General features: G+C 44.5%; 1 protein-coding gene across 4 annotated transcripts in view; it reads right to left on the bottom strand.

Annotated features, from left to right (window-relative positions):
* Positions 1-13030, bottom strand: part of LOC131059722 (uncharacterized) — a 201285-nt gene that overhangs the window by 102721 nt on the left and 85534 nt on the right. The window lies entirely within an intron of this gene.

Here is a 13030-nt window from a genome sequence, read left to right as displayed (position 1 = left end):
TAACCGAAACACGAACAATACAAAATTCACAACCACATATGGCAAAAAGATATATCTTGTATTCTAAAACATGTAATGAGTACAATCATTAATATCCCCACTCTCGATACAACAAGAGATATATATACCATTCGGTGGTTGGTTAATAGTGCCAACTGCTAGCAACTACCAACTACCCCTTCGGGAACTATAGTTCATTACATTGCCATTATTTAAACAAAACAAGGTATTATTTATTTATTCGCGGCATATCTGTCGTCTACATCAGTCCCCTCAAAAAAGAAGTCGTCTTATAGACGAAAAAACAAAATGGGGCTAATCAACTAGAACTACTGAGAAAAGGGGATGTGAGAGGACATCCCTAGAGTAGTTGAAGAGGTCGGTCCAGGTGCACCCTAAAAGGTGGAAAGCTGTTAACGGAGATGTTGCACCTGATCAGCCCGAATCCGGAGGTCCCTCTTAGCAATCCTCTGGCGCTCTCGAGCTACCTTCACCAATTGGACGGCCGCCATGAGGTCCTTCTATGTGGTCTCCAACTACCCAAACAATGCAACTAGACGGGTCTCTACCTCTTTCAGCTGTGTATCTCGCTCTGCAGTGGCCACCCGTTGCTGCTCTAATTCAGCCTCTAACGCCACTCTCCATTCCTTTTCTACTCTGGAAAGGCACTCCTGCTATATTAATTCTTCCATTGCGGCTAGTCTGCCTACCTCTACCTCCCCTGTCGAGTGGGTTGTCTTTTGCAACTCATAAAAAATAGCACGAAATGTTCTCTCCATGCTCCACAGGGTACCTAATACCCCATTTGGTCCTTCGCCAAAATGCGGTTGACGCCAGGACTCCAACATTTCAGGTGTCTCAGTATTTGGCCACCCCTGGGCTCTAAAGTGCTGCCCAAATTCCACTGTGCATCCACTCCTCAGAAACGTTAGGAGTCTTTCCACCTTAGCTGGTATTAGGCCTATGTCGACCCACTTCGCCAATTTAGCCACCACTCGAGTGACCGCAGCAATCTCATCCATCTCTACGAGGTACCTTTGAATGGTACCGAGGGAAACTTATGGGTCGAGTCTTGAAACCCGAAGATGTCCTTCATGTTTCGCCTGTCCACTAGATGCCTCAGCTACCGCCTTCACCTCCTGCTTGGATGCATTCCCCTCACCACCGAGATGTGCACTCTCCTCGATCTCGATCACCTACCTGGCCTATCTATCCTCCTGCTTAGTATCACCCTCTTGTGCTTTCGGGGGCCCTTCTGCATGTTGCTCCACATGAATGCCCAGAGTAAGGCTTGGTGACGGTGGTGGAATGTCTGTAGTACCAACATCAAATCTACTCAGGAAACTATCAAGTCTGGCATCAACATCCCCTTCTGTCTCTTTGGCCGCAACATCCTGTTGTGACCATTTCACACATCGCCCCATTAAAATGGGGACCCCCTCTTTTTGCTCGTTTTGCTCGCCTTTCTCTTCATTTTTTAGGGTTTTGGTTTAGTTTGTCAGTTGTCTGGATTAAGGTCAAGCCTTAGGGTTTTCGTTACTGTGATTTCAGGCCAGAGTCCAATCCACCTTGAGAGCTTTTGAGCTTCCTCCCGTAGGATGCAATTTTGGAATTAAAGTGAATTCGCCAGAGGCCAAGCAGGTTGGTCTAGTTTCAGTCGAAATTTTGATGCAAAGTCCAAATTTGTCTAAGTGTTAATGATGAGATTTTTGATTTTGTCTGATTGAATGATTTTGACTAAATTTTGGAATTTTGATGATTAATTCTGGGCATTGGAAAGGTCTTGTTGTTGCCTTGTGAAGTGACTAAACCCTTGAAATCGTGATATTTTGGCCTGTGGAAGCAAAATCGCTCCTATCCCTCAGTGAAGGACCGGAGCTTGTTTCTCAAAATTTTACTGTCTCTGCAGGATCAAGACGAATTTCGGATTGGAAGTGATAAAGGGAGGCATGTTCTTTCCGTTGAATATAATTTGAAGAATTTCACAAGCATGGAAATGTGCCAGGAGCAAAAATCGCTCCTGTCCCTCACTGAAGGACCGAAGCTTAAAACCTAAAATTACCTTGTCCTTGCAAGATCTCAACAATTTCACGAATTGAGGAGGACCAAGGGGGTACATTTCATCAGTTGAATATAACTTGGAGGTGCAATCATGAGGAAAATTTGACCTAGAGGCAAAATCGCTCCTGTCCTTCAGTCAAGGACCAGGGCGAACTTTAATGGTAGCTCCCGTCCCTCTCCCAGGGACCAGAGCGAATTTCCTTATAAGGCAAAATGTGGGCGAGGATCAAGTAAGTTTTGAGTTTGAGGCAAGTAAAGGTGGCGTAACGGACCCATTGAAGATAATTTGAAGATTGCAAAATGCCAGGTGAACTCCATATTGTCCTAGGCGCTCCTGTCCCTCAGCCAGGGACCAGAGCGATTTCTTACTAAGGAGAATTTCTCACTAAGTTCAAGCGAATTTCATGCCTAGGATGAATGAAAAGATGCACAACGAGTCCATTGAAGATAATTTTGGAAGTTGGCAAAGTGTGATTGAGCTTGAAAATGAAAATTCGCTCCTGTCCCTCAGCCAGGGACCAGGGCGAAATGTTAGTTATCTTGCCTTCCACCCAAATTCAAGTCACTCCAAGTCAAGGTGTAAGGTGGCGATGACGTGTTGAGGTGTCTCGACGAAGAATGAAGTTGCAAGGACCGCCAAAGATGAAGGAATTGCACTATATGCTCAAGTTCGCTCCTGTCCCTCAGTCAGGGACCAGAGCGAAATATTCAAATGTGTCCAAATTTAAGTTGCCACTCACATTTTAAGTGTTCGAAAGGGAGTAAAGAGCATCATTTTGAACCTTGAAGACAATTGCAAGTTAATATGATGAAAGATTTATACTATATACCCAAATTCGCTCATGTCCCTCAGTCAGGGACCAGAGCGAAATCTCTATAAAGGTTTAAGTTTTGAAGGATAATCACGTTTCAAGTGTTCAAGAGGGATCAAAGGACACCGTTTTACATTTTGAAGGCGATTGCAAGTTGATAGGAACAAAGATGAGCCCAGGATACCAAGAATCGCTCCTGTCCCTCTCCCAAGGACCAGGGCGATATTCATTATACTAGCCAGTTCTTTCAAAAATCACGCTAAGTCAAGGACGTACAAGGTTGCACAAAGTCTAAGGTGTCTTGAGAAGATGATATGCGAGGGAGTTAAACGTTAAAAGGTGATCAACTAGAGCAAGGAGACAAGATCGCTCCTGTCCCTCAGCCAGGGACCAGGGCGAGATTAACTACATCACTCATTTTCTTCCAAAGATCACATCAAAACAAAGATGCATAAGGTTGAAAACGTCATTTGGAAGGCGACAAACAAGAAGTGAACGTCAAAGATCACAAATTTGAGCTAAAAATGGAAGTTCGCTCCTGTCCCTCAGTCAGGGACCAGGGCGATAATGGTCACAAGGGGCATTCGTCTACGAAATCAAGTCAATCAAGCTCAAGATCCTTGTCGAAGATGTCAATTTCAACGTGAAGATGGAGATTTTGAACGTAAAAGGCAAAAGAATCAAGACTAAGATGATAATTCGCTCCTGTCCCTCTCCCAGGGACCAGAGCGATGTGGTTTGTACCCTTACCTCTCCCAAATTTTGGCGCTAACACAATTCTTAAATTTTATTAAATGCTAAAAAATCGATAAAATTTGAATATTTAATTAATAGCATTTAAAATTTGCGCATGAGCATTAATTAATTAATTTTGCCTTTTAAAAAATCGAAATAATTAATTACAAGGCATTTAATTAATTAATTATTTAAAGAAAGAGCGCTTGGGTTTATTTTAAGTGTTTTGCAAGGTCGGCCTTGATTTTTATTTAAAATTTGTTTTTATTTTGCCTTATTTCCAAAAGTCGGCCTATGTGCAATTAGAGGGTGAGCGCCTATATAATGAGGATGTGATATCTCATTTCAAACCATCATATTCATCCTTTCATATGCGAAATATCAAGAAGACAAGAAGTGCGAATTTCATCAAGGAGAAGTGCGAAATTCCATCCAAGGAGAGTGCGCATTAGGTTTGAGGTGAAGCAAATTTGCCATCATCACGTTGAAGATCCCTAAGGTTGGCGAAGTTACTAAGGAAGGTGTTCGCTTGAGGAAGATCACGTTGAAATCTTCAAAACTCCAATTTTTGTCTAGACAAATCACCTTATTTTGCATTTTTAGAGTTAGCTCGCAAGAGAGGTATGGCGAGGATCCCTTGTCTTAATTTTGAATTTTGAAATTTTGAAATTCCATTAGCTCAATCGAATTTAGGAAATGATAACTCAAAGACTTATCATGAAGTTTCCTAAATTTAATCTCTAATCTATAGTTATACATTGCAAAATCTATTACTTATTATGAAATGTTGTGTAGGTATCAAGATGGCGACTCCCAGGCTCGAAAGATCGACAAGTCGAAAGACTCTTCTCAAGGAAAATCAAGCCAGATCAAGGACGGTCTCATCAAGGACGATCAAGCAAAGATAAGGGCAACCTCCTCCAGTCTAGCGTTGACAAGGCAACCTCTTCCAATCCAGCCTTCCAAGGCGAGGTACATCAATCATCCTGCGAATCAAGGACAGAGGGAGTTAGAACAAGAGCTAATTAAAGATAGCTTCTCAACGACATCAAATTGAATATCTACCAAGCTACAAGTGTCAGACGAGGTGGCATCCTAGTCATCACTCCTCCAGCCGGATTGGTCCACCTCAACAATGTCCAGGTTCAATGTACCTAATTCATAGAAGGTGGCACGAACTCCGATGTACCTACCCTAGCTATCCATTGGTGGAAATTTCTAGAGAGGACATGTGTCCAAGCAATACAATTTTATCATTGGTCAAGCATTAAATGTTATGTAATGGTTGTAACAAACCCTAATTAGGGTTTAGGTGTCATAATCTTGGCCATTGATCTTATTTTGATCTGGACCGTTCATTGTAATTGAGGATGCTATTTATACCCTCATTTCTTTCATTTTTGTAACTAGAAAATTAGAAGATCAGATTATTGATGTATTAGGGAGAGATTAAAGTTTAGAAGCAATTTACTTTTGTAGCAAGATTGAGCTTTGAGAAAGGAATTCAAACAATTGTTGTGCATGATGGCTTTGAGATCAATAAAGTATTGAAGTTATGGTATTTTGTTGCAACTCTCTTGGTTATCTTCGTGGTTGTTCAATTTTCTTCAATCATTCTCAATCAAAGTAGTGTGTTAATTCGAAGGACAAAGTGTTGGACTTGACCTTTGGTAGGATTCGCTTTCCAAACCACTAGCTTCTTGCTGATTGTAGGAACGCCTTGTGTGGTCTACTGGAGATATTTGAATTGCTTAAACTTTCAATCATTGTTGTATCTTGGATATGTACCTTCGTGGTAGTGTCCTTGATCTTTGATGTATTGGAAAATCATTCGTTACCTTAGAAGATCGCATCAATTTCAATTGAGTTGTTAATTTATGGCAATATTGAAGTTGGTAGAATCTCACCAAGTCTCGTCCACATTAAGTCAATCTTAGGGTTAGACTAGATTAGACCTCTTGCAAACCCTATCCTTTTGATATTTTTTGAAAAGCTTGTTTAGTTTAGAAAAATCTTCGGCGACGTAAGGCCCCTTGATGACACAGCAATCACAACGACCACTGGTGCTTATCCACACGTAGAGACCCTACTAAAGAGAACATTGGAGTCATCCTAACTGATCCTTCTTGCGATATCTTCAGCAGTTATCGACTTTATTCAAGAGAGGATAAGATGCCTTTGGGTATTTTATTCTGTGTATGATTGTGTACAAAATACACGTCAACACATCCCCTGTTGTCCCTTCGATCGCTAGTGTATCCCCTTCAAGTGCGACAATCTCACGTACCATCCCTTCGGCTGCAATGCCATTCTTAAGTACATAACCTTCCATAATTGATGTGGCAGCCCAATTTGGAGGTCCAGTAGGTTGTAGCAAAATACCCACAAGCGTTGGGCCGATCGGTGTGGAGATACGCACTTGGATCCCTACCACCAAACGTGTTGTAGGGGACAGCATGGCTGGTGTGAATGTAATGTGGCCACCATAACCCCTCGATGCTGTAGGAACCCTCAACTGTTCTATGGTAACCCTCAGCGCCTACGCAACCCCTTTAGCTAAATCATCTCTCGCTTCCAACACCTCACCCTCAGAGTGAATCTCCCTCTCATCTTCATGCATCGCCATCCGAAACGAATTATCTTCACTCTCGCTCTCCATGGATGCAACGTCCACAGTGTCAACCTCCTCTTCATCGGGGCTTCCCTGATCCTTGGTGTCTTCCTCTTCAGCACTAGGCTCAGCATCCTGCAAGTCCTGCCACTCTAACCGTCTCTTCTTTTTGCTCTGAGAGTGGTCGTCGATTGTGAGTCGAGATGCATCTAGTAAAACATTGGGGGCTTGGTAGGTTCCACTCGGTTGAGGGGTTGGAAACTTCCCCATCCATCGACAGGTACCTATGTGCGCAAGGCATCCAAAAACAGTCCGATAGCATGATGGCACATATAAAACATCTTATGCAGGAGGGTTAGGAACTCCTCTATCCGATCCGCAAGAAACTGTGCCCAATTGTATAATCAACTGTTCCTAAGCCCATTCATGAGAGCAATCATCCACACTGCAATATTCGAAGCTCTACTAGTTCCCGTGAGACGGCTCTCCACTACGTCCATCAGGCACCACCATTCGGGAGAACTAATTCAAGGTCTTCTTCACCCCTCAGCTACTACTACAACTCCATAGACTCCCCCACTCTTCTGCCAACAAGTTACTACGACACACCAACTCCAACAACCACTTCTTCCTATCCTTTGTCATCTTCTTCCCTAGTTTAGCCACCTTTTCCTCTCTGTTAGAGATATCGAACACTAACTGAAACTTAGTTGTCTTAAACGATACTATGATTGTGTATCCTTGGAACTGGACAATCGACTTATAGGAGTGGCGGTCATATCCCACCACGAGGATTCTGAGAACAAGCTCAAATTCCATGACATTGAAGACCAACATCTGAATAGCGTTAGCCACCTTTGCCTTTTTGAAAGAGTCCTTTAGGGGGTGGTTCTCGAGGGTTTTGTCACACCAGGTGCAGCACTCAATGCCACTAATACTTTCAAATGTGAGATTTTCAATAGTCACCCCTTCGTCACATTGGACTCTTGGTCGTGTCTTCTTGGTACCGCTACTCCTTCCTGCTACTGTCACCATGGTTGCCTAATATGACCTTTTTCCGTTGTTGTTTTTGCTTTTATCTCCTCCGGAATAACTGTCATAACTATTTGTTCGCTTTTTGCTAGGGTTCCCCATACTTGTCATCACCATCTTTTGATTACTCTTGTACAACACCCCTGGAAGCTGGGTGTCTGTTTTGTATGGCTCAACTTTTTTGCCTATGACCCCTACTGACTTTTCCTCTAGTAGGCAGCAATTAGGAATAAAACTCTTAAGTTATAGTTATGTTATTACGTGTGAAGTCGGTCGTGTGGGTTCCCATGTCAATTACGACGATTGGTGTGTCGGCCAACTGCCAAATAGTATATATTGTCATATAAGGGAACCCCGGCAATAATGTTGATGTACTAGCTTTTGGAATGTAATAAAAGAAAACATCTTTCTGCCATATTGTTGTGACTGTTACTTTTATTAATGCTCTGAATATAATTCTAGTTGCTGGTTATATGTTCTGTGTTCATTTCCTGTTTACTCCGTGAACTTGAACAATTCACCGTAGGGAGTAAACATTTTGGTGTCGTTGCCAATTCGAATTCTGGAGATCAATATGGTGGCAGGCGGTAGGCACTAATGGACCGACCATTCGATCAGCGGTTGATCATTATTGACAGTGATACACACGAAGAAGTGTCTGAGGCGGAAGCCCCGGAGAATCAATTGACAGAGCACTTGATGGACCTGTGGGAGGTGTCTTTCACGCAGTACGTGTAGAGGGAGGCTCAGGAGAGCCATTCTTGAAGGCACGGTACATGGTGAACTCACGGTCAACACACATGTCTTTGATCTGCTCGGGAGCCTTCTGAGGCTGTTGGCACGAAACTTAATTGAACTTCAAGACCGACGGGAAGAAACCAACCAGGAATCTCGTCGGCAACAAATCTTGCAATGGTACGAAGAACGGGGCCGTAGGGAAGAGGAAGAGAGGGATACGAGCAGACGTCATACCCCCAGCAATTAATGCCCCTACGTCCCAACAAAGACCAACAGCGTACTGGTACCAACGAAGAGGTAGGTGAGGGGTCGGTATGGAGATCCCTACGTATCACAGAACAAAACGAACGAAGACGTCAGTTGTGAGAGATTGTTGAAGGCCCGGAGAGTCCAAAAAGGCGAAGCAAGAGTCAAAGTGTAAGTCAGAGCCATAGTCAGGAGAGACAGAAACCGTGTACGTGGAACGAGTTGGTAGGGGTTGCCAAGAACCTGCCACTGCCAGACGTAGTGAAGGAGGATCTTGCCGACCAGGCCACTCACTTGACGTCGAGTGAAAAATCCGGAACTCAGTCCGAGAGCGATACGTCGGAGCAATCCAACCGCGACGAAGAGGTTGTACGAGACATGCAAGGGGAGGTCGCCGAACTTTTTGAGAATAACCTGTACCGAATTGGAAATTTGTCTCTGGTGGAACAATCAAAAATAGGAGGGCCAGAACCAAAAACCCCGAGCAGAAGGGATTATAAGAGGGAGGGTGACCAAGGCGCAGAGGACGCGGGTGGACGCATAGAAAGCTCGTGCACGGAGCAATACAGTCCGATCCGGTCGAACACGTACGGTACCTTTCACGCAGCATATAATACCTTCCAGGCGACACATAAAACCCTCCAGGCGAAGACAATGGCACACAACCAGAGTACCCCAAAAAAATAGAAGCTTCCAAGGTTCATGGGAGACGGGTCGGAGGACCCCGTACGACACTGCAAGACATGCCACCATCTGGGAGGCAAACGGCCAAGACGACCAGGATTACTGGTTGAAGGCATTCCTGGCCACCCTCCGGGGAATTGCTATTGACTAGTATACGGACCTTGATGCCTAGCATAGAACATCATGGAACAATTTGAAGAGGGCCTTCCAGAAGGAATTCAAACTCCTACGTGATGACAATGAAATTGTGGCTGAGATTTACAATACCAAACAGGGAAAAAGTGAAAGTGTTTGGGCTTATAACCGAAGGTTGAAGGACCTATTGAACAAAATGGAGAACCAACCGGCAAATGGCCTGAAGAAAAGATGGTTTGTCGAGGGGCCGATATTGTCCCTCAGGCAGAAGATGAAGATGGTCCCTCTGCCGTCATATGATGAAGCCTATAACCAAGGGATGGATATTGAAAGCGAGAGTAAAACATCGAAGGGGAAACGAAGGGCAAGTGATGATGACAGTACGGACGAAAGTAGCGACGGCGAGTCCAAAACCGTACAAGCTCTCGGGAAGGACATGTTGCGAATGAAGGAGTTGAAGGCTGATAAGGAGAGTGGCAGAGATGGCAAAGAACTTTGGTGCACCGATTGCAAGGCAGCAGGGCATACGAAGGGAACATGTTCGAGGAAAGCTTTTTGTGACATTTGTCAAGTACTGGGTCATTCCACTAAGGAATGCCTGTACAATTTAAAAACATGGAGCACACAAGTGCTCTACACTCAAGGGGAGCAAGCTACTCCACCAGCCACACCACCTAAACAATCAGCAAAACTCGGAGGCTTCACCAGGAGGATACCACAATAACCGGCGCGGGAGCAACCGTTCCAATAATAACACGCCAAGGAGCAGAATTCAGTACAATGCAAAGGGGCGGCCCATGATCCAAGGTCGGAAATGTAATGAGTGGGGCCACTTTGCTCGGGAATGTCAGAGCGGGAACAATGGTGGAGGTTTGTTGTGCAAATGGTGTGGTCCTGGAAACCATGAGGACATTGACTACCCGAAACAGAAGGGAGTAAATATGTTGGACATGAAGGAGCCAGACAAGGAGGTACTAGCAATCACAAGATTGCAGAGTAAGAAAGCAGTGTAGCCCGATCCTCGGGCGGAGAAGGAGAGACTTCAGGAAGCTAAGGCTGATGTGGAACGGGCGATGGCGGAAGAACGAAGGGCCTCACACAATACTGCCAGTACCCCACTCCGATCAGAGTCCGAGAAAACTATCATCAAACAAATGTTGCAAACCACCGTACCCATACGGATGTCTGACCTTCTACAGACAATGCCACAATTGAAGATGGCTCTTACAAACATAGTCGATGACAACATTGCCAACCAGGATCACCGTCAGATGGCAGCAAAACCATCTGGCACAAATCCCATGGCGGCAACAGAATTACTTGGTATGTCTGCTACGGACCCCATTCTGCTCACCATTAGCATTGGTCGAAAGTCAGTCGTGGTTGAGATGGAGATAATGGGACAGAAATTGACGAACACCATTGTTGACGGTGGCTCTGGAGTGAATGTGTTACCAGAGGAGACATGGAGGGGTTTGGGCAAGCCAACTCTCTGGCCACCAACATTCCACCTGGTTGGTGCCAACCAACATGGAATCAAGCCCCTGGGACACTCATGGCACAAAAAGTTGTTGTCGGTACCCAGCACTTCTTCCTTGACTTCGTGGTCATACCGTTGGAGAAAAAGGCCTATGACGTCCTTCTAGGGAGGGGTTGGCTGATTATGGCAAAGTCGAACCATAACTGGAAGAAAAAGCCACTCCATCAAGAGTGAAGGCCAAAAGTACGTGATCGACCTGAGGAATCAAGCCATAAGTGAGGAATTGGCGTCATCTAATTCGGACTCAGATGACTCACATAACTGGGAATGGGGCTCACACAATGGCAGGAAAAGGAAGGAACTTGATGACAAAGGGGTTTTGGAATTGGAGGGATGCTAAGAGGATGAAACAAGTTCCCTCGTCGGGCTCTTCCATTGGCAGATGGTGATGGCATTGTGTTGTCATTGATGTCAACTGGATTGTGTTGTCATTGATGTCAATCGGTATGGGATGTCAACCCGTATGTTCCTCAGTATACAAGTTGGGGTTAACCAGTGAGTAAGTGTTGGAGACCGATATGGAATGTCAACCGGTGAGTAAGTATTGGAGACCGGTATGGAATGTCAACCGGTAAGTAATGTGTTGGCATTGTGTTGTTGTATCAACCGGTAAACATGTCCACTGGTAAGCTTGCAAGGGACAAGCAGAACATAGAGGAACAAGGCATCGGGTCATATGGAGACCGATAAGCATGTAACTGGTAAGCCAGCAAGGTTGATCTAATAAAGAATATGCAGGCAACTGGTATGCAAGTTTAATGTCAACCAGCAAGACTCCCACCAGTTGAAGATGTTGTCACCGAATGAAGAGAATACTAACAGAAATTGTTTGCCTCAAGATAGCAAGGAAGACAAGTGGGAAGGTTACCGGGTCATATGTCTGGTTGAAGATGTATCTGCTCAATTTCAGGAAAGTCATATTAGTGCAGTGCCGGAAGCAGAGAGAGCAATGTGATGTCAACTGTTTATCTACTCCTATCGGTTGGTGGTAATGCCTAGCTTATCTCACAACATGCATGGAATACATCATAACCCTCTGGGATAAGACAGTCAAAGAAGTTAAAGGCAGGTGGTTGAAGGCTTATATCGGATGACCAAAGTGAATCATGAGGAAGCCTCTAGTATATGAAACCAAAGATATGAATCGGATCAACAAGAGAAGGCATGATGAGCTACCGGGACAGAAAAGGAAGGATAAGAAGTGATGCGATTGCCACTTTGGCAAAACCGGTTGAGATGATGTCCGGACCAATGTAGAAGAAAGGAAAGGCTTAGCAATTGCAGACATGGTTTCATTCCGGGATGCTGATGTCAACCGGGATGCTGATGGAGATTGATGTTACCACAGTTGGAAACAGTTGAAGATTGTTGGCATGGCGTTCTCATGGGTGTTACCGATATGTAGGCAGGAGTATTGTCAACCGGTAAACATATCTACCAGTGTGCTAGAAGGTCTGCATTGGAGATTGTTGACGTGTTGTGTCAACCAATAGGTAAGGCAACCGATAAGCTAACAAAGAGACAAGTGAAGGACTCTCATCAGATGGAGATGTGCATAGTGACTCACTCTGGGCATGTGTTGAGATTTGGCATGTTCGGTCCAGGATAACTTGACCTAACCAGCAGAAAAGAGAAGAGCTTGGCTTGAAGGTTAACCAGTTACTGTATAACCAGTAGGGCAAGATGAACCGGTAGGTAAACACCGGTTGTATGCTTGGTCGGTGACTAATCCTGAACCGACATAGTCAACTGAGCTGGATGCCGACAAAGACGACACGTAGAATCCAGGTGGCAAACACACAGTGGATGGTGAATGGTACGTCAGTGAGGTAGTTGCCAACTAAGTCCATATTAATGACGACTGCGGAGATCACGGATCGTTTTCCAGAGGTTTGCGGCTCGAAGCAGATTGAAAGGCACAAGTTTGTGATGCAATGATCGATGAAGGACGTCTGATTGCAGATCAGATTTGGAGAAGGAAATAGCTCGATCATTTATCGTGACTGACAAAAGCAAGGCCGATGTCTTGCTAAAGATAGAAAACGTGTATTGGAAGAATAAAATATGGCAATGTTGTTTGATCTATTGCAGGTTGTCAATCTCGGAGATGAGATCAGATTTGATCAGATACGGTTTGGGTCGGTGAAGAATACCCTAGGGCGAGAAGTTTGAGTTTCTGTGTTGGCGGGAAAGCATGAGCATAAATATGTAGACTGAAGATCTAAGTTGATGATGAAGGAGGCCGGATGCTTGAAACCGGATGTCGAAGAAGAGAGTGTGAATGTGCAAGTAGAGAAGTAATCAGTCTGAGACTTCATCACAGAATACTGAAGAGACTGAATGTTGATAGATGAACTGGTAAGAGGGGTTTAACCGGTAAGGCACAGAGTAACCGGTAACTAGTTACACAGTCTGACAGTTCATCTAACCGGCAAA

This window comes from Cryptomeria japonica, chromosome 3 (assembly GCF_030272615.1).
Source record: "Cryptomeria japonica chromosome 3, Sugi_1.0, whole genome shotgun sequence".
NCBI lineage: Eukaryota > Viridiplantae > Streptophyta > Pinopsida > Cupressales > Cupressaceae > Cryptomeria > Cryptomeria japonica.
The sequence above is the reverse complement of the archived record's forward strand: the minus strand, read 5'-3'. Positions and strand labels throughout refer to the sequence as shown.